At 42.1% G+C, this 19,670-nt stretch overlaps 1 long non-coding RNA gene across 3 annotated transcripts; it reads left to right on the forward strand.

The window, feature by feature from the left end:
* Positions 1-51: 51 nt before the first annotated feature.
* LOC102969161 lies at positions 52-19,417 on the forward strand. 3 transcript variants are annotated; one of them, XR_006208059.1, is made up of 6 exons: positions 52-95; positions 12,441-12,525; positions 12,752-12,833; positions 13,237-13,360; positions 15,380-15,490; positions 19,239-19,417. It is a non-coding gene; the product is annotated as an uncharacterized LOC102969161 (long non-coding RNA). The 3 variants fall into 3 exon arrangements; XR_006208057.1 differs by lacking the exon at positions 15,380-15,490; XR_006208058.1 differs by lacking the exon at positions 19,239-19,417 and having other exon boundaries at positions 15,380-15,899.
* Positions 19,418-19,670: the final 253 nt, after the last annotated feature.

Genomic DNA, 19,670 nt, shown 5'->3' on the forward strand with positions numbered 1-19,670 from the left:
GACGGGACGCAAGCAAGGATGGGAGGCCATCGTCACTTCCGGGGGTGGGGCGGGCGGAGTTGCGGACAGGTGAGGAAGCCAGAGGAGAAGAGAGGGTAAGACCGTTCGTTGCAAGGCTTCCAGTTAGTTGGCTGGAGAACGAAAGTGGGCAGGGAGGAAGTCAGAAGGGAAAGGAAAAACGCGAGCCGATTCTGCTTGCGGGAACTTTCGCCTGGCCGGCTGGGATGCCCCCCAGGGGGCGGTGCCCTTTTCCCGGCGACCTCCGGGAGCGGGGCGGGGCCGGGTTTGTTTCCATTTTGAAAACCCGGGCGCGGGCGGCGGTGGAACTGAGCTTCCCGGGAGGGGCGAGGTCCGGGGAGGCGGGGCAGCTGAGCGCCCTCTGCCGGGTTTTCCGAGTTCGCGGTCACCCTTCCCTGCGTTGGGGTGGGCAGTCCGTAAGTCTCCTGGTCTCCCTTTTGGCCTTCGGTTGACATGTGGAATGGGGAGAGGGAATCTTTTGTATTGGAATCTTTTCAAGAGGCTATATTCGTGTATGTAATGATACATATTGCGTTCGATAAAACATTGATACAACTTGCTGAGATTACCTAAATACTGCTCACTTGCGTACGTGAAGGGAATTTGCCTTTGCTTCCATTCCTCATCTTGAAGTTTGGAAGATATTGTGACTTTGCCCATATCTAGGGCACAATAGATGCCCAGAACTGGGGAAAATGCTGATTTTCAGGGGAAAATGTTTTTCTTTTTTCCTCAGTAGTCAACATTTGTTAAGCAATTCTGTTATTCTTGCTATTACCAGTGACTGCAACCTTTCGCTGTCATTCTGTTTCATTGATCCTATGCTGACCACTCCCGCCTAACTTTCCAGCTTGCTCCTAGGACACCAACGCTAGTGATGCCATCCCTCCATCCCACCTACTGTGTCCATTGTTCTTCCACCTTTTCACTGTCCCTCATTTCCTTGAGGTTTCCTTCTTGCTCTGCTTAAGTTCCATTTAAATTACTCCTTTGCCTAGCTCTCTTCCTCTTCATTATGCTCTGGTAAAAACTACAGCTTTGATTGAATCCAAGTCTGCAGCTGAACAGGGCTGGAATAAAATACGCAATCATACAGATGACTTCCTCTACCTCCATTAGGCTTCTAAACCTTGAGTGGGTCCATATTGCTGCCCAACAAACATATCGTACTTCTTTGTCCACTTATGGTCCAAGATATGAGTATTTCACAACTTCTCTAACCGGTAACACCTCCTCCCTCCTCCTCACTCTCAGCTTGCATTTTCACTTACAAGATTGATGCAATCGAAAGAGAATTTCCCTCACTACCACCTCTCCCTACCTGCCTTCATCTGTACCCACATACTCTGTCTTCCTGTACTGTTACCACTATAAATTGAACCGTCCCTGAACTTACGGGAGGACAACCTTTTTACATTTTTTCCAGATCACCTACTCAAGGACACCATTCTAGCAGTTATATCCTCTCTCCTACGTCTTCAACCCCTGCTCCTATTTACTGACTTGCTTCCCTAAGCACACAAACATGCTGTTATTTTTCCTTCTCACCACACACAGAAACCCTCATTTGATCCCTGCTTTCTTTAGCTACTATCTCCTACCTCAGAGCTGTTCTTCACTGTTAGAGCAGAATTCAAGAGCTTTCTGTTTAATTTCTTTTCTTCCAATCTCTCTCTTTTTTAAAATTTAATTTTATTATTATTATTATTTTTTTTTTAAACTTACATCCAAATTAGTTAGCATATAGTGCAACAATGATTTCAGGAGTAGATTCCTTAGTGCCCCTTACCCATTTAGCCCATCCCCCCTCCCACAACCCCTCCCGTAACCCTCACTTTGCTCTCTATATTTATGAGTCTCTTCTGTTTTGTCCCCCTCCTTGTTTTTATGTTATTTTTGTTTCTCTTCCCTTATGTTCATCTGTTTTGTCTCTTAAAGTCCTCATATGAGTGAAGTCATGTGATTTTTGTCTTTCTCTGACTAATTTCACTTAGCATAACACCCTCCAGTTCCATCCACTTGGTTGCAAATGGCAAGATTTCATTCTTTTTGATTGCCGAGTGATACTCCATTGTATATATATACCACATCTTCTTTATCCATTCATCCATCGATGGACATTTGGGCTCTTTCCATGCTTTGGCTATTGTTGATAGTGCTGCTGTAAACATGGGGGCGCATGTGTCCCTTTGAAAGAGCACACCTGTATCCCTTGGATAAATGCCTAGTAGTGCAATTGCTGGGTCGTAGGGTAGTTCTATTTTTAGTTTTTTGAGGAACCTCCATACTGAGGTTCCAGAGCGGCTGCACCAGCTTGCAGTCCCATCTTCCAGTCTCTCTTAAACCCACTATTATCAGGCTTTTGCTCCTGCTGCTCTACTGAAGCAGCTTTTTTCAAGATCTCCAATGACATCCATTATATCTAACTCTGAACTCTTATTCCTTTTTCTTTTTTTTAAAAGTAATCTCTACACTTAATGTGGGGCTCGAACTCACAACCCCAAGATCAAGAGTTGCATGCTCTACAGACTCAGACAGCCAGACACCCCTGAATTCTTAACCCTGAACTTGACCATCTGCAGCATTTGAACAATTAGTTGCTTTCTTGCTCACTTTCTTCACACGGCCTCCAGGGCACCACACTACACTCTCTTGTTTTCCTCCCATTTCACAGACTGTTTCTTTTCAGGCTCCTTTGCTAATTTGCTTCTCTTTTCCCCAACCCTCTTAATGTTGGAGTGCCCCAGAGCTCAGTTTTTGAGCCTGTCTACAAATAACTCCCCTGAGGATTTCATGCAGTCTTCTGGCTTTAAATACTAGATTGCTACATTCTGATAATTCCCAGATGCAGATCTCCAGTGTAAAAACCTTTCTCCCTTGAACTCCAACCTTATGCATCCAACTGCCTATTCTTTTTCTTTTTCTTTTTTTTAGAGTTTTCATTTTTAAAGTAAGCTCTAGGCCCAACATAGAGCTTGAACTCACAAAGCCAAGATCAAGAGTCACATGCTCTACTGACTGAGCCAGCCAGGCACCCAGTCCCTTGAGTGCTCAGTCTTTGCATTCATCTGCCTACAAACATCACTGGGATTCCCCCACAGACCTCTCAACCTCAACATATCCAGGACTTAACTCATTTTATCTCACTCTACACCATTATGTGATTATGTGCCTATCAGTACCCAGTGACCTGATTTAGAAATCTAGGAATCATACTGGGCACAGAGATCCTAAAACCCTTGGAATTCCCTAAGTGATGAGAGGATAAAGGTGTCTTTTTTTATGTTAACGAAATGACTTTTGGAAAGTCCCTAGGTAACTTAAAGGTGGGGGCTGGGGAAGCAACCGTGTGATTTGAAGGTTGGAACTTTCAGCCCCACCCCAGCCCCCAATCTCTGGGGAGGTTTGCGAGGTTGGAGATTGAGTTCAGTCACCAATGGCCAATGATCTAATCAACCACGCCTATATAATGAAGCCTCCGTGAAAGCCCCGAAGGGTGGGTTTGGAGAGCTTCAAGATTGGTGAACCAGAATAAACCCATTGTACTGTGCCCCAAATTCCATGGGAACAGAAGCTCTTGCATTCAGGACTTTGCCCTATGTATCTCTATCTGGCTGTTTATTCATATCCTTTAGTATCCTTTGTAATAAACCAAAATCTGGTAAGTAAACTGGTTTTCTGAGTTTTGTGAGCCACTCTAGCAGTTAATCAAACTGAAGGAAGGGGTTGTGGGAACCTCCAGTTTATAGCCAATGGTCAGAAGCACATGTGACAACCTGAACTTGCAATTGGCATCTGAAATGGGAGCAGTGTTGTGGGACTGAGCCCTTAACTTATGAAATCTGATGTTATTTCCAGGTAGATAGTGTCAGAATTGAGTTAAATTTGTGGGATATCTGGTCAGTGTCCACAGGAGTTGAGTTAATTTGCCTGGTGGTATGGAAAAGTCCCACACACTGGACCTCTGGAAAGTCTACTTTTAAATATCATGACAGTAGGGATTAGGTTTCAACATACTAATTTGGGAGGTGGTGGTGAGGACACAAACATTCAGTCTCTAACACTTCTTAAAAAGTTTCGGGGACTCAAAAAAGCCTTTCAGGGGCTCCCTGTTGCCCTGACTTCCAAGGTCTTTGTCCTAATTTAAGCTTATCTACCTTCTTTAAATTCTTGAATCTCCTTGAGGGAGAAACACACTGTCCCAGGTGTAGACTGCCTTGTTCATACAGTGGGAGTCTTAACTTGAGTCCAAGTGGGATTTGGTCATATCTGGGCACATCTGTCAAACTTGTGTGATGGGTTTGCCCGAAACCTACTTGCTAGGGGACTGAAAAGGGACTTGGGGAAAAAAGTTTGCCTTAGGGCAAAAGGAACCTGTAGTAGTTTGATTTGGGACTTAGTTGTAGTGGAGGGATCATTGTGAGTACATTGTGATTCGCCTACCTCCCTGGTTCCTACTGGGCTTATATCTGATGTCCATGGAGAGCAGAGTGGGGAACTAGGAAGACAAAAAGACTAAGTACATTATAAAATCTATAAAACATTGAGCGCCCTCAAGTACTGCGTCAAGACTGATCATGTGGAGGATACACAAAAAGGAGAACCAGTCTTCCTCCTGTGCAAATGACCCCAGAGCAGTTTTTCCAGTTTAAAGCCTCCGGCATATTGGAGGGGGTGCCTTCCAGAAGTCTGGTGACCAAAGGAGTGGGGTGAGTACCTGGGAAGGACTTGTGTCCTAGAAAGCAGGGGTGGTTCCCCCAAGGAGACTGGAGCCTGGCCAGCACAGCAATTCTTAATAGTAACTTGGTGGAATTACCTGGATTACTTGGAGATGGATTATTTCATGAACACACATGCTCCTTGGATACTCCCAGAAATGCTTGCGGGGCTCTTTAGCAGGGACTGAAAATATGCCAGCTGGAGTAGGTGGGACCAGAAGTCAGTGGAATTTGTTCATTTTATATATGTGTGTGTGTGTGTGTGTGTGTATATATATATATATCATATATATATATATGATATATTTATATTTACACAGACACATATATATGCATATACATACATATATATATATATATATATATATATATATATATATATATATATATATAAATCTTAATGCTTATTTTTGAGAGAGAGGAACAGAGGGTGAGCAGGGGAGGGGCAGAGAGAGAGGGAGACACAGAATCGGAAGTAGGCTCCAGGCTCTGAGCTGTCCACACAGAGCCCAGCGCGGGGCTTGAACTCATGAACCGTGAGACCATGACCTGATCTGAAAGCGGGTGCTCAACTGACTGAGCCACCCAGGTGCTCCTCTTCATGTTTTTAATGTAATTGTACTTTTACCCATAGGTTGGGGAAATTTGGATATTACTGTATTGAACTATTTCACTCGTGTATGTCATGCTCTTAGAGTTCAGTGTGCTTTATTGTATGAGTTTTCTATTGCTGCTACAGTAAATGACCACAGATTTAGTGGCTTACATGGTTGCATAGGTTAGAAGTCCAACATGGGTTTTGTTGGGCTAAGATCAAGGGGTCAGTAGTGCTGTATTCTTTCTGGAGACTGTATAGGAGAGTCCCTTTCCGTATCTTTTCCAGCTTCATGATGCCAACCCTCTCCTTGACTGGTGGCCCCTTCTTTCATCTTCAAAGCCAGTAATGTCACATTTCTCTCTGACGTCAGAGAAAAGTTCTCTGCTGTGATTAGGTTGGGCCTCCCAGATCATCTAGAATAATCTCCTCATCTCTAGATTCTACAAAGTTCCTTTTGCCATGTGAGGTACTCAGTCACAGGTTCCAAGGATTAGTATGTGGACATCTTCCTTGGGTTGTGGGGAAAGGGGACATTTTTCTATGTACCATATTTACGATTTACTAAATATATCATATTCTCATTTCATTTTTGTAACATCCTTGTATGATAAATTATTCCTATAAGACAGATAACTTTTCTGAAGCACTTATTAAAAATATAGTTCCCATCAGTTGTTACTATCTTAACCCAGAGTTCAATCTTATTCACTAATAAGGACAACCAGGTGTAACGTGCCTCCTGGGTGATGCAAAGTGAAAGAATATGGCATCATCTGTAGAAGATTTTTAAACAACTTGATGAAGGTATTAACATACCATAAAATTTGCCCCTATAAAGTCTGCAGTTCAGTGATTTTTGTATATGTACATAGCTATGTAACCATCCCCACAATCTAATTTTGAAACATTTATATCATCCTCCAAAGAAATCCAATACCCATCAACATCACTGCCCATTTCCCCTCTCCTCAGCGTGTGGAAACTACTGAAGTCAACTTTCCTGTGTCTATAGATCTGCCTATTCTGGACATCTTATACAAATGGAATATTACGTACGTGGCCATTTGGCTTCTTTAACTTGGCATAATGTTTTCAAAGTTCATCTGTGTTATAGTGTGAATCAGTACTAAATTCCTTTTTATGGTCAAACAGTATTCCGTTGTGCAGATATACTACATTTTTTTCATCAGTTACTGGCCATTTGAGTTGTTTTCCTTTATGGCTATTATAAATAATGCTGCTATGAATATATAAAGTATTCTTGCAAAAATGTTTAATCCAGATTGTGGTAGGTAGAATAATGCCCTCCCTGCCCCCACAAATGTCTACATCCTAATCCCTGGCACCTGAAAAGGGTGCCTTTTGCCTTACAAAAGGGACGTTGTAAGTGTGAGTAAGGTTGAGGAACTAGAGGTGGAGATGTGAGCCTGGATCACACAGGTAGGCCCTATCTAATCACACAGTCCTTAAAAGGAGAGAGCATCTCCCTCTGAGGATGGAAAGGGACTGAGATGGAGCAAGAAGGCCAGGAGCAAGGAATGTGGGTAGCCTCTAGAAGCTGGGAAAGGCACAGAAACAGATTTCCCCCGACAGCCTCCAAAAAGAAATGGGAACCCCGCCAACTCCTTGATTTGAGTCCATTGATTTTTGCTTTTAGCTGAAGGGAGCTGCCTTGTCTATGATTATGCCCCCTGCAACCAGTGAGTGGCCAACATGGGAAGATCCTCCCCTCTTGCTTTGATCTAGGACAACTCTGAAGGACCATCTCAGCTCCAGGGTGCTGAGTGGGATGGGTCTGAGGCCTCAACCTCTATTTCTGCCCAACCCTGCTTCCCTTAGTCCCTTCCAGGCACTGTTCCTGAGAGCAATCTGCACGCAAATCTCTGCCTCCAAGTCTGTTTCCTGGGGAATCCAACATGAGACACATGCACATGACATCTTGTCCAAGGATGCTCAGCCAGCTGGGAATCCGCAAAAAAAAGTTGAGGGGAGAGAAAGAGTTTAGGGGAGGATCTACTCTAAGTTCCAAAATTGGTGATGAAATATTGAAAAGAACGTCAGCTGGGCATTGGAAGGCCTGCGTTCAAGCTCTAGCCCTGCCTCACTGACCTGCTGCTGCCCATCTCCCTGCCTCTAAGGGAGAGGGTATTGTACTTCTTTTTAATGTTTATTTATTTTTGAGACAAGAGAGAGACAGAGTGTGAGTGGGGGAGGAGCAGAGAGAGAGGGAGACACAGAATCTGAAGCAGGGTCCAGGCTCTGAGCTGTCAGCACAGAGCCCGATGCGGGGCTCTAACCCACAGATTGCAAGATCGTGGCCTGAGCCGAAGTCGGACGCTTGACCGACTGAGCCGCTCAGGCGCCCACAAGTTCTCTTCTGGCACTGAAGCTCCAGACCTGTGGCCAAAAGCCAGAGACAGGCTGGATCTTCACCTTCATCTCTCCCTAATTTCCGAGTTCGAAACTGAGTCCCCTCCAGAAGTTCCCCAGGACTGAGGACAGGCATGTCCTTCCTGGGTCAAAATTGACTCTCGAGTTGCACAACTTGTGGCCTTTGGGACACTTAGTTCAGACAGTGAAAATTTCTTAGATGCTTGTCTATCACCAGGCTTTCCACATGTGCCGTATTCTCATTTCTGTGTTGATAACTTAAAATGTCATGCAATCAGTGTGCATGTTTTATGTAGTTTCCTTCTTTCCTTCCTTCCCTCCCTCCCTGCTTCCTTTCTTCCTTCCTTCCTTCCTTCCTTCCTTCCTTCCTTCCTTCCTTCCTTTCTTTTCTTTCTCTTTCTTCCTTTCCTTTTCTCCTTTCCTCCCTTTCTCTTCTCTTCTCTTCTCTTCTCTTCTCTTCTCTTCTCTTCTCTTCTCTTCATTCCACAAAAGTGTTTGTTAAATTGATGGGTGTCGCCTTACAGTTTCCTAGGAATCCAATAATTATAGTGTTTACAGTGAGCTTTGTCATTCCTTTTCTGATCTTCAACATCCATCAGAGTCCTTGAAACTTAGAAGTTACCTAAAAATGTCTGAAGGAATTACTAAATGAATGAATAAGCCCGCAAAGGAATCCTTAGGAAACTCAAATATCTTTTGAACCATTACTATGCTGCTGTGGGATGACTGTAATATAAATGGAATCATACTGCCATCTAGTGGTTATTTGGTGACTTCATTTAGAAGCAAAATGCAGAATGTTGCTAAGATTATTATTTGCGCAGCAAATTTTATTAAAAGATACTTTTGTAAGAAAATACTTTTATCACTTGACACTGTATTGTGAGAATGTCTTGGTTTTCTAGATCACCACTAATAAGTAAGTAGAAGTGAACGGTATTATAAATTGAAGTTTAAAGCCGATTTTCCTAACCTAAGAGATATTCTTTGAAAGGAGAATTTGGTAGTTTATAGATTTTGGATACTAACCCTTTATCCGATATGTCATTTGCAAATATCTTCTCCCATTCTGTCGGTTGCCTTTTAGTTTTGCTGATTGTTTCCTTCACTGTGCAGAAGCTTTTCTCTTGGTGAGGTCCCAATAGTTCATTTTTGCTTTTATTTCCCTTGCCTCTGGAGACATGTCAAGTAAGAAGTTGCTGTGGCCAAGTTCAAAGAGGTTGCTGCCTGTTTTCTCCTGTAGGATTTTGATGGTTTCCTGTCTCACATTTAGGTCTTTCATCCATTTTGAATTTATAACTCAATACCCCAAAACAAATAATCCAGTGAAGAAATGGACAGAAGACATGAATAGACACTTCTCCAAAGAAGACATCCAGATGGCTAACAGACATGTGAAAAGATACTCAACAGCACTCATCATCAGAGAAATACAAATCAAAACCACAGTGAGATACCACTTTACACCTGTCAGAATGGCTAAAATTAATAACTCAGGAAACAACAGATGTTGACAAGGATGCGGAGAAAGGGGACTCTTTTGCACTGTTGGTGGGAATGCAACTGGTACAGCCACTCTGGAAAACAGTATGGAGGTTCCTCAGAAAATTAAAAATAGAACTACCCTATGACCCAGCAATTGCATTACCAGGAATTTATCTAAAGGATACAAAAATGCTGATCTGAAGGGGCACATGCACCCCAATGTTTATAGCAGTGCTATCATGTCCATCAACTGATGAATGGATAAAGAAGATGCGATAAAAAAAAAAAAAAAAAAAAAAGATGTGATGCACGCATGCACACACACACTGGAATACTACTTGACAATGAAAAAGAATGAAATCTACAAACACAAAGAGACGCCTGGGTGGCTCTGTTGGTTAAGTGCCTGACTTAGGCTCAGGTCATAATCTCACAGCTTGTGAGTTTAAGCCCCGCATCGGGCTCTGTGCTGACAGCTCAGAGCCTGGAATCTGCTTCGGATTCTGTGTCTCCCTCTCTCTCTGCCCCTCACCTGTTTGCTCGCTTGCTCTTTCTCACTCTCTCTTAAAAATAAATAAGACGTTAAAAAAAAATTTTAAACAAAAGAAATCTACACACACAATGGAATACTACTTGGCAATGAAAAAGAATGAAATCTTGCCATTTACAACAACGTGGATGGAACTAGAATGTATTATGCTAAGTGAATTAAGTCTGTCAGAGAAAGATAGATATCATATGATTTCATTCATATGTGAATTTGAGAAACACAACAGATGAACACGGGAAGGGGAGGAAAAGTAAGACAAAAACAGAGAAGGAGGCAAACCATAAGAGACTACTAAATAAAGAGAACAAACTGAGGGTTGCTGGAGGGGAGCTGGGGGGAGGGATGGGTTAAATGGGTGATGGGCCTTAAGGAGAGCACTTGTTGGGATGAGCACTGGGTGTCATACGTAAGAGATGAATCACTGGGTTCAACTCCTGAAACCAAGACTACGCTGTATGTTAACTAACTTGAATTTAAATAAATTAAAAAAAAAGAATTTGGTGGTTTAAGTAAGTATGGGAAATGATGATTAACACAGTCAAACATATTTCTTTTCTGCAGAACTTTTCAGAGACATTAATATGATAGCGTGCTTTGTGAAGCTGCGAGAGGGGCTTATGCGTGATGTTTTCTAGACACTTTATACTCTTTTCAGGGAACAGCTCATTGGATCATTGTTTTATGGGAAAAAAACTCAGAAACACTGTTTTATTGTCATTTTCCCAATATGTTAAAAATATCTAGGGTGCCTCAGTGGTCTCAGTTGGTTAAATCCAACACTTGATTTTGACTCGGGTCATGATCTCACGGTTCATGAGTTTGAGTCCCACAGTAGACTCTGTGCTGATAGCATGGAGCCTGCTTGGGATTCTCTCTCTCTGCCTCTCCCCTCCAAATAAATAAACTTTAAAAATATGTATCTATTAGTGCACAGCATTTCCTGACTACGGAGCCTTCTTTGACCTTTATTTCCATGATATAGTCAGTTTAAGAAGCATCAGAATAAGTCAGGAGTTCTACTCTCCATGTATATGGATCTTAGTTTTTTTTGTTTTTTTTTTTTTAATTTTTTGTTTTTAATGTTTATTTATTTTTGAGACAGAGAGAGACAGAGCATGAATGGGGGAGGGTCAGAGAGAGAGGGAGACACAGAATCTGAAACAGGCTCCAGGCTCTGAGCCGTCAGCACAGAGCCCGACGTGGGGCTCGAACTCACGGACCGTGAGATCATGACCTGAGCCGAAGTCGGACGCTTAACCGACTGAGCCACCCAGGCGCCCCGGATCTTAGTTTTTAGGTAACAATTTTTTTAATCAGAATTAGTATTCTTCCACATCAAAAGCTTTTTTACATAATCTGCTTTCTTTTGGATTCTAAGAATGTGGTTTCCTGCTCTTTGGGCTGTTACTTTCAATAATTGCCGTTAGTGATGGTGGAAATGACTCGGGATTCAACCACAATGCAATTGACTTAAGATTTCCTATTTCTGCCTTTTACCTATGTGCTGTCGTATTAACCTAAGCAACTAATTTATAAATTCCTGGCAGAAGCTTCATTTCTTTCTTTCTTTCTTTCTTTCTTTCTTTCTTTCTTTCTTTCTTTCTTTCTTTCTTTCTCTTTCATTTATTCTTTTAAAGTAAGCTCTATGCCCAGTGTGGGGCTTGAACTCACGACCCCAAGATCAAGAGTCACAGGCGCTACAGACTGAGCCAGCCAGGTGCCCCTATTCTTTCAGTCTTGATTGCACACCTACCATGAGCTAGGCACTTGGGTTAGAAAGACCCCGCTGGATTGAGCTCTATGCAGTCAGGGATCTTGTCCACTTTGTTTTCTGTCGTATCTCTCATGCCTGGCACAGTGCCTGGCAGTGACGAAGTATTCAGGAGGTATCTGGACAGAATACACATTTCCTGTTCTCTGTTTTTGAGGTTTAATAGACAAAGAAATACAGATAACAGTAAAGTGTGATCATTGTAGTAAAAGATATGCACAAGAAGGAGAAAGCATTCTAGGCTAAAAGTCTTGAATGTATGGAGAGAACCGGGTTGGGAAGTGGTTGAGAAGGATGGAGTTACAGTGGAGAGAGCTTTTTCATTCTTGCGAGGAGTTAGAGTTTATTGAAATGTTTCTCTTTACAACTCCGTGCTTAAAGTACTTGGTGAGGGGCACTCGGGTGGCTCAGTTGGTTGAGCCTCTGGCTTCGGCTCAGGTCATGATCTCGCAGTCTGTGAGTTCAAGCCCCATGTCAGGCTCTGTGCTGACAGCTCAAAGCCTGGAGCCTGCCTTGGATTCTGTCTCCCTCTCTCTCTGCCCCACCCCCGCTCGTGCTCTGTCTCTCTCAAAAATAAATAAATGTTAATTTTTTAAAAATGTTTATATATTTTTGACAGAGAGAGACAGAGCACGAGCGGGGGAGGGGCAGAGAGAGAGGGAGACACGAATCCAAAGCAGGCTCCAGGCTCTGAGCTGTCAGCACAGAGCCCGATGTGGGGCTCGAACTCACAGACCATGAGATCATGACCTGAGCTGAAGTCGGATGCTCAACCGACTGAGCCATCCAGGCGCCCGCCCCCCCCCCATTTTTTTTTTTTAATTAAAAAATACTTGGTGAATTCTTGTTGTAGATGTAAGTTTTATTTCAGCTGAAATCAACTTTGTAAATAATTTTTTTTTTTGAAAGGTTGATTTGACCTCAATATAGAGAGCCTTAGCATGTGTGTGGGCCCACAAGATCCTTGCTGAAAAAGAGAAGACATCACTGTAAGGTCAGTGAATTCAGGGGGAGCCAGGATGGTATTGTAAGTAGTTAATAATTGCCCTGACCATGCTATCTAGACTGAAGCTCTCCCAAGGCAACGCTTAGTGCAGAGCCCTGCAGAGAAGTTTCTTTTAAAAAAGCAAAATTGTGGAATAAGTGAAGTATGTCAGTGACTTTTCACTTCCTTTTTTCATTATACTTTCGACCTGCTTCTGAAACCACCATGACTTCAGAGACCAGGGCCCTCTGATGGCCCCTGAAAGCGCAGGGTTCCCAGCCAGACTTGACTGTCCTGTGCTTTGGACTTATCCTTGGGTAGGTGTGCCCTGGAGTGTTTTCATTACCTTTTATATAATAATTCCCACAAATTTCAATAGGTTGTGATTCATTTCATGCTTAATCAAATATTACTTGTATATCTTTGTGAGAACTGGTATATGATTTAATTTACAAAATCAGTAAAAGAAAGTCCTTGCTTAAACCACACATCCTGAGTTTTGCTTCTAAAAATACCAATGCTGTATCTACAAACCCAGCTCCAGTATATCCACACTGAGGGGCCGATGATAGATAAAAGCTTAATAAATAACCCTTTCCAGAAGAATGGGTACTGCAACACACATTGCCTTAACCCACAGACATTGCCTCTCTTCCCTTTCTTGTTATCTTGCTAATCAGTTGTGGGAGCCTTTTCTACCTTAATATCATTTCAACACAGTGATTCAGACTTCTGTTGGTCGACTGGTATTGGCCTGTGATACAGAATCTGCTTACCATCCAATTTAAAGGAATGGAACTCCAGAGGTAGGATTGAAGGCAGCAACAAGGAACCAGACTCATAGGTAAGCCCAACAGGGGGCAGTTAAGTCATCTCAGTGAAATATAATTAATATTGACCTTACCGACCAAGATCAAAGCTGATCCAATAAAGAGTTTTTATTTGCATGAATGGAGCCCAGAACTACTTTTCTAGGTAAAAGCACACAATACAGTTAAGCTAGAAATCCACATTTTAAAGTATAGATTTTCATTTAGTTCTGGACTCTTTTGAGATCACACCCAGATGCTCCCATCTCATCCTGTTCCCCACCCCCCTTTTTAAAAGTGTTTATTTATTTATTTTGAGAGAGAGAGAGAGAGAGAGAGACCGAGAAAGCACGAGCAGAGGAGAGGGGCAGAGGGAGAGGGAATGAAAGAATGCCGAGCAGGCTCCACGCTGTCAGCGCAGAGCATGATGTGGGGTTCGGTCCCATGAACTGAGACATCATGATCTGAGCTGAAATCGAGAGTCGGACACTCAATTGACTGAGCCACCCAGGTGCCCCTCATCCTGTTCTCTCTCGAAACTCAGGGCCGTCACTTCTTTTTCTGCTGCACAGTCACAAGCAGTGCCAATCAAACTGCCCACATCTTTGCATGTCTGCAAAATCATGACTGCAATAAATAATAATGGGAGATTCTTGCCATCTGTTTAATTCTTTCCTCCTTTTATCTGATCCTGAAAGTTATCTAATGTCTTTCTCCTGTTCTACTGTTTCAAAGACGTAAACGGTTCAAATCATAAAACTAGGAAGAGTTTTTAGAAGTGTTGCCCCTTCCTCATTTTGTCTGCCAAGTTTCAATTCAGTGCAGGTGCTGACAGATGTTTATAGGCAAATAAAATAAGTCATTTCCATGTTGCAGAGCAAAGATGCTCGCTAACCTGAGCGAGGGTTAGGACTATGATTAGAGGCTCCAGTGTGAGATTAGAGGCCAGTGCTTTGCTAATTCCCAGCCTTTAGTTTGTTTTAGCTCGCCTTTGTCATTGCCCAAATCCTGGAAGAATGTCTGGGAATTAAAAGTCAAAATGTACTCCTGCAATCTCGGGCCTGGCAAAGCTTCTATAGGCAACCGCAGGTCCGCACCCAGTGATTGTTTACATTTCTCTTGCATCCTCCAGAATCCTGCTTACGCACCACTTTCTGTTGAGTAACGGTGTGTGGAGCCAAGTCAGGACCGGTAATGTTCCTCGTCTGCCTTCTTGGGCTGGTCCTGACGCTGGCCCCTGACAATGCCAGGCTCGGGAACTATTTGTTTCTGATTTCCAGCCAAGAAGTCTAACAATTCTCTCCCTTCCTTCCTATCGCCCTCTTCTTCCTTACCGATGCCAAGTCTGGGATTTTCCTTGTCTAGAGACCCTACCAGGCAAGGAAATGAACTTTCTTGGGATATGACAGACTGCTTAACAGAAACTGTGCCCTTTGTTCTCATTCAAATGCCTTTTCCTTAAATGACATTTCTCTTTCTAAGGCTCCTGCTGATAATCTGCTCTAGCTACTTAATTTCTACGAGGTCCCTCTCAGAAGATTGAGGCGTAGTAGGTGTTGGAATTCTGATTGTTCTGATTGGGAAGCAACAGCTCAGAAAGGAAAAATAATTTGCCCAGGGATTGAGTCAAGCAATTCTATTAGTTGTGTCTAAATCTATTCTTTAAGGGGCACCTGGGTGGCTCAGTCGGTTAAGTGTCACGATCTTATGGTCCGTGAGTTTGAGCCCCATGTTCGGCTCTGTGCTGACAGCTCAGAGCCTGGAGCCTGCTTCGGATTCAGTGTTTCCCTCTCTCTCTGCCCTTCCCCCGCCAGCTCGCTCTCTCTCTCTCTCTCTCTCTCTCTCTCTCTCTCTCAAAAATAAACATTAAAAAATAATAAAAATAAATCTATTCTGAAACTTTAAAAATCGTTTTCGTTCCTAGCAACTGTGTCCAAAACAAAGGAAGCAAACCCTTATGTTTACCTACAGAAAATAGAGGCAGGTCTGGTTGTTGATCACTGATTCCACTATGAGTCAGAAAACTTATTTCTTTTGCACATGCTTATGGACAGCCCAGCCCAGCCCAGATGACAGTCTGCAGGGATACGAGTTCTACTTCCCACTGTTAACAAGGCGCTCAACCCTGGGCAAGTCACTTGACTCCTTCTCCTCTATAACATGAGGTAGTTGGGATTCATGGTCTCTTAGGTTTTCTTCCAGCTCCTGGATCTCCAGCTAGGAAAATGCAGTGATAAAGGCATAAGGCTAACCCATCTTCAGAAAGTCAGCAAAACATCTATATATAACACTGTAAAATTAATCTCTACTAAATAAGAATTTGTATACACTTTGGCTCAGCAATTTCACTCTTGGGGCTTTATCCAAAGGAAGCAATCAGAGATGTGCTTCAATAAGCAAGGATGACTGTCACAGTGTTTATTTTTAATAAACTTTTAATTTTAGCATGGTTTTAGATACACAGAGAAGTTGCAAAGATAGTACGGAGAGTTCTTCTGTACTCCATCCATCCTTCCTCCTCATTTCCTTCATTGTTAACAACTGCTATTCGTATATTACATTCATCACAACTAATGAACCACTATTGATTTCATTTTATTAACTAAAATCCATACTGTATTCGTATTTCCTTAATTTTAAGCTACTTTAATTTTTTTTTTTATGTTTATTTATTTTTGAGAGAGAGAGAAAGACAGAGTGTGAGCAGGGAAAGGGCAGAGAGAGAAGGAGACACAGAATCTGAAGGAGGCTCCAGGCTCTGAGCTGTCAGCACAGAGCCCATTGAGGGTTCAAACTCATGGACTACGAGATCATGACCTGAGCCAAAGTCAGACACTTACCCGACTAAGCCACCCAGGTACCCCTAACCTACTATTCTTTTTCTGTTCTGGGATTCTATCCAGAACACTACGTTATTACATTTAGTTGTCATGTCTCCCTAGGTTCCTCAAGACTGTAAGAGTTTGCCAGACTATCCTTATTTTTTTTAAAGATTTTATTTTTTTCTTTTTAAAATTAATGTTTATTTTTGAGAGAGAGACACACACACAGTGTGAGAGGGGAAAGGGCAGAGAGAGAGGGAGACACAGAATCCAAAGCAGGCTCCAGGCTCTAGGCTCTGAGCTGTCAGTACAGAGCACAATGCAGGGCTCAAACCCACGAACTGTGAGATCATGACCTGAGCTGAAGTCAGACACTTAGCCGACTGAGCCACCCAGGTGCCCCATAAAGATTTTATTTTTTAAAACATTTCTTAAGGTTTATTTATTTTTGACAGAGAGAAGGGCAGAGAAGGAGACTGATTTTCCAAAGCAGATGCCGCACTGACAGCAGAAAGCCGGCTGTGAGGGCTCACGAACCTCGAGATCATGACCTGAGCTAAAGTCAGATGCTTAACCAACTGTGCCACCCAGGTGTCCCTTTAAATACTTTATTTTTAAGTAATCTCCACACCCAATGTGGGGCTCAAACTTACAAGATCAAGAGTTGCATGCTCTTACCAACTGAGCCAGCCAGGCGCCCCAGATTTTCCTTATTTTTGATGACCTTGACAGTTCTGAGGAGCACTGGTCAGATATTTTGTAGCATGTCTCTTGATTAAAAAAAAAATCATTATTAAACTGGGGTTTTAGTTATTAAGCTGGGGACAAACTGTCTACATGAGCTTTCACCAATGATGTTAACCTTAACCACCCAGTAGAGGTAGCATTTGCCAGGTTTCACTGTGCAATTTTCGAATAATGTAAGTTCTAATATAAGTAGGGTGCCTGAGTAGCTCGGTTGGTTAAGTGTTTGACTCCACCTCAGCCCAGTTCTTGATCTCAGGGTCCTGAGTTTAAGCCCTACGTTGGGCTCCATGCTGGGTATGGAGCCTACTTAAAAAAAGTTCTCGAATAAGCTACACATCAGTAACAGGACAGTATACTCCATGAGGGCAGGAATTTTGACTGTTTCACTCCCCACTGTGCACCCAGTACCAAGCACAGTTCTGACATAAAGTGGGTGTTCCATGAACAGAATTTGTTGGATGAAAAATAGATTGGTTAAATAAGTTAATTTATATGATATGATGGAATACTAGTGGTCATCATAAATATTTGGGGATATGGAAAAAAAAACATTAATGATATATCCAATGAACAAAACAGATCAGAAGACAATTTGTATACATCCTATTTTCTATAAAGTTTGTGTGTTCATGTGTGTGTATTTATGCCCGTGTATGTGTAGAAAAAGAACCAGATGAATGTTGTCAAAATGTAAAAGTGGTCATTGGTTATTGCAAGGTTGAAGGATTACAGGGGATTTTAATTTTCTTCCATGTTCAGAAATGATAAGAATGGATTACTTTTGAAATTAAAAAAAAAACACACACAATAAAAACAGAGAGAAGTTTTGACCTTCAAGAAGGTTCTCGAGCAAGAAAAACAGATGTTTCAATACAATGCCCAGCAACCACATTATTTAGCCATGTATTAGTCTTTGTGAAGGAACTGAAATCAGTGGTGCAGTGCACGGAGGGTGTTGTCCTCAAAATTCTGCTGTTTCTAGGAAACAGGGTACACTAGGTACCATCTGTTTCTGATTTAGGGCATTAGAGTTGCAAGATCATGAGCTGTATCTTTGTTACTCTCATAACAAATTGTTTAAAGTTTAAAAAAAAAAAAAAAGTAAAGAGCGAAACCAAATGCACAGGAGGCCAGAGTGAATGGCATTATTGTATCGTTTGCTTTCTCCTCCCTGGGGCTTTGCATTTTAAAAACACATGTTGTGGTTTTTCTATGATTATCTTCCCACTTCCTGTGTTGTATCTCCCTTACTGTAAATATCCTTTTGTATAGTCATGCTTTTCTTTCTGTGTCTTGCATGTGTGTCTTTCTTAATACTTGCTAACTTTCTCCAAACTTCCAGTGTCTATTTTTCCTGATACTAATTCGTATAGGTCCAATGGCGTTTTTGCTCTCCGAGATTCTTGCCTTGATTTCGAATCCTAGCTCCATCTTTTATTAGCTGTGTGAGCTATGGAGAGTTGCCTAACCTCTCTGAGGCCCCCCCCCCCCCCCGAAAATTAGGATAGTATTTTGTACTCAGAGTATTCCAAGGATTAAATGAGATTTAATGTAAATATGTGCTGGACCCATCCTAGTGCCGGTCACAAACAAGGCTCTTAGCCTTTGGTATCCTTTACTTCCTTCTCACTTCTATACATACTCCATACTGTGTCTTCTATTATCTTTCTAAAATTCCATTAACGTACTCAAGGATCAAGTCTAACCTTTGGCTTTCAGGGTCCTCTTTAAATGAGCCCCAGCCCATTTCTGTGGTCTCAATATCTTCCAGGCACATTGTATATACACATTATGCTCCGGCCACACCAAATTACTAGCTGTTGCCTAAATACATGTTACTCTTTTCTTCTCTCCATGCTGTTAAGCATGCTGTTTTCTGTGTCTGGAAGTCTTTTGTGTTCCTGACAACCTTCTTTGTGAAGCCTTCTCTGACAGCTTGAGGTCCCCCACGCTCTCCTCTGACCACAGTAACTTGTTCAGACCTTTATTAATGTGATTCCTTATACAAACGTCTACATCATTCACTTCTTTATTCAACAAATAGTTATCCAGCCCTTACATTGCGCCAGGCACTGGAATGTATCCTCTACTTAAATGGTGGATTCCATAGGGCCGGGGGCTTGTCTCATCCACCACCCCCAGCCCCATGCTTAGCATAGGAGTAAAGCAAATACTCAGTTTGTTTGTTCAGCATTGAATAAAATTCGGGCATTTCTTTTTCAGTAATCAAACTGAAAATCATAATGCTACCAAGTACTTCCTCATTTGCCCTTTAAAGACAAAGATAAAAGACACATATTTTCTTGTACATGTAACATATTGTTATGCTTATTAACAATTCCAGGGGGCTCAGAAATATTCCTTTGCTTTGAATGTCCTCCATCTGGAAGAGTTTAGCTAATTAAACCAAAGATCACGGATGAGTTGGCCCCATTTATCTCCAATGGATGAAATCCTTTTCTCTCCAGAGGATTCTTCAGACAAATATCAAGGGTCAGTGTTATTTTTAGTAACATACAGTTTTGAAAGTCTTACATTTTTTTTTTTTTTCAATTTCTAAGTTTGGTAACACATACTTTTGAAACTTTTTATTTTTTTTTTAAATAAATTTATTAGCGTAACTTAGCCTATACAGAAGTATTTGTCTCAACTCTAGATGATATTGAATTACCATACTGGAGATTAAGGTAGTCATTAGTCTGAAAAAGAAGTTAGAAAAAAAATGCTTCCTGCCCTCCCCCCCCCCCCCCCCCACCGCAAGCCCCCACCGTGTAAG

The sequence above is a fragment of the Panthera tigris genome, chromosome D1, assembly GCF_018350195.1.
Source record: "Panthera tigris isolate Pti1 chromosome D1, P.tigris_Pti1_mat1.1, whole genome shotgun sequence".
NCBI classification, from domain to species: Eukaryota; Metazoa; Chordata; class Mammalia; order Carnivora; family Felidae; genus Panthera; species Panthera tigris.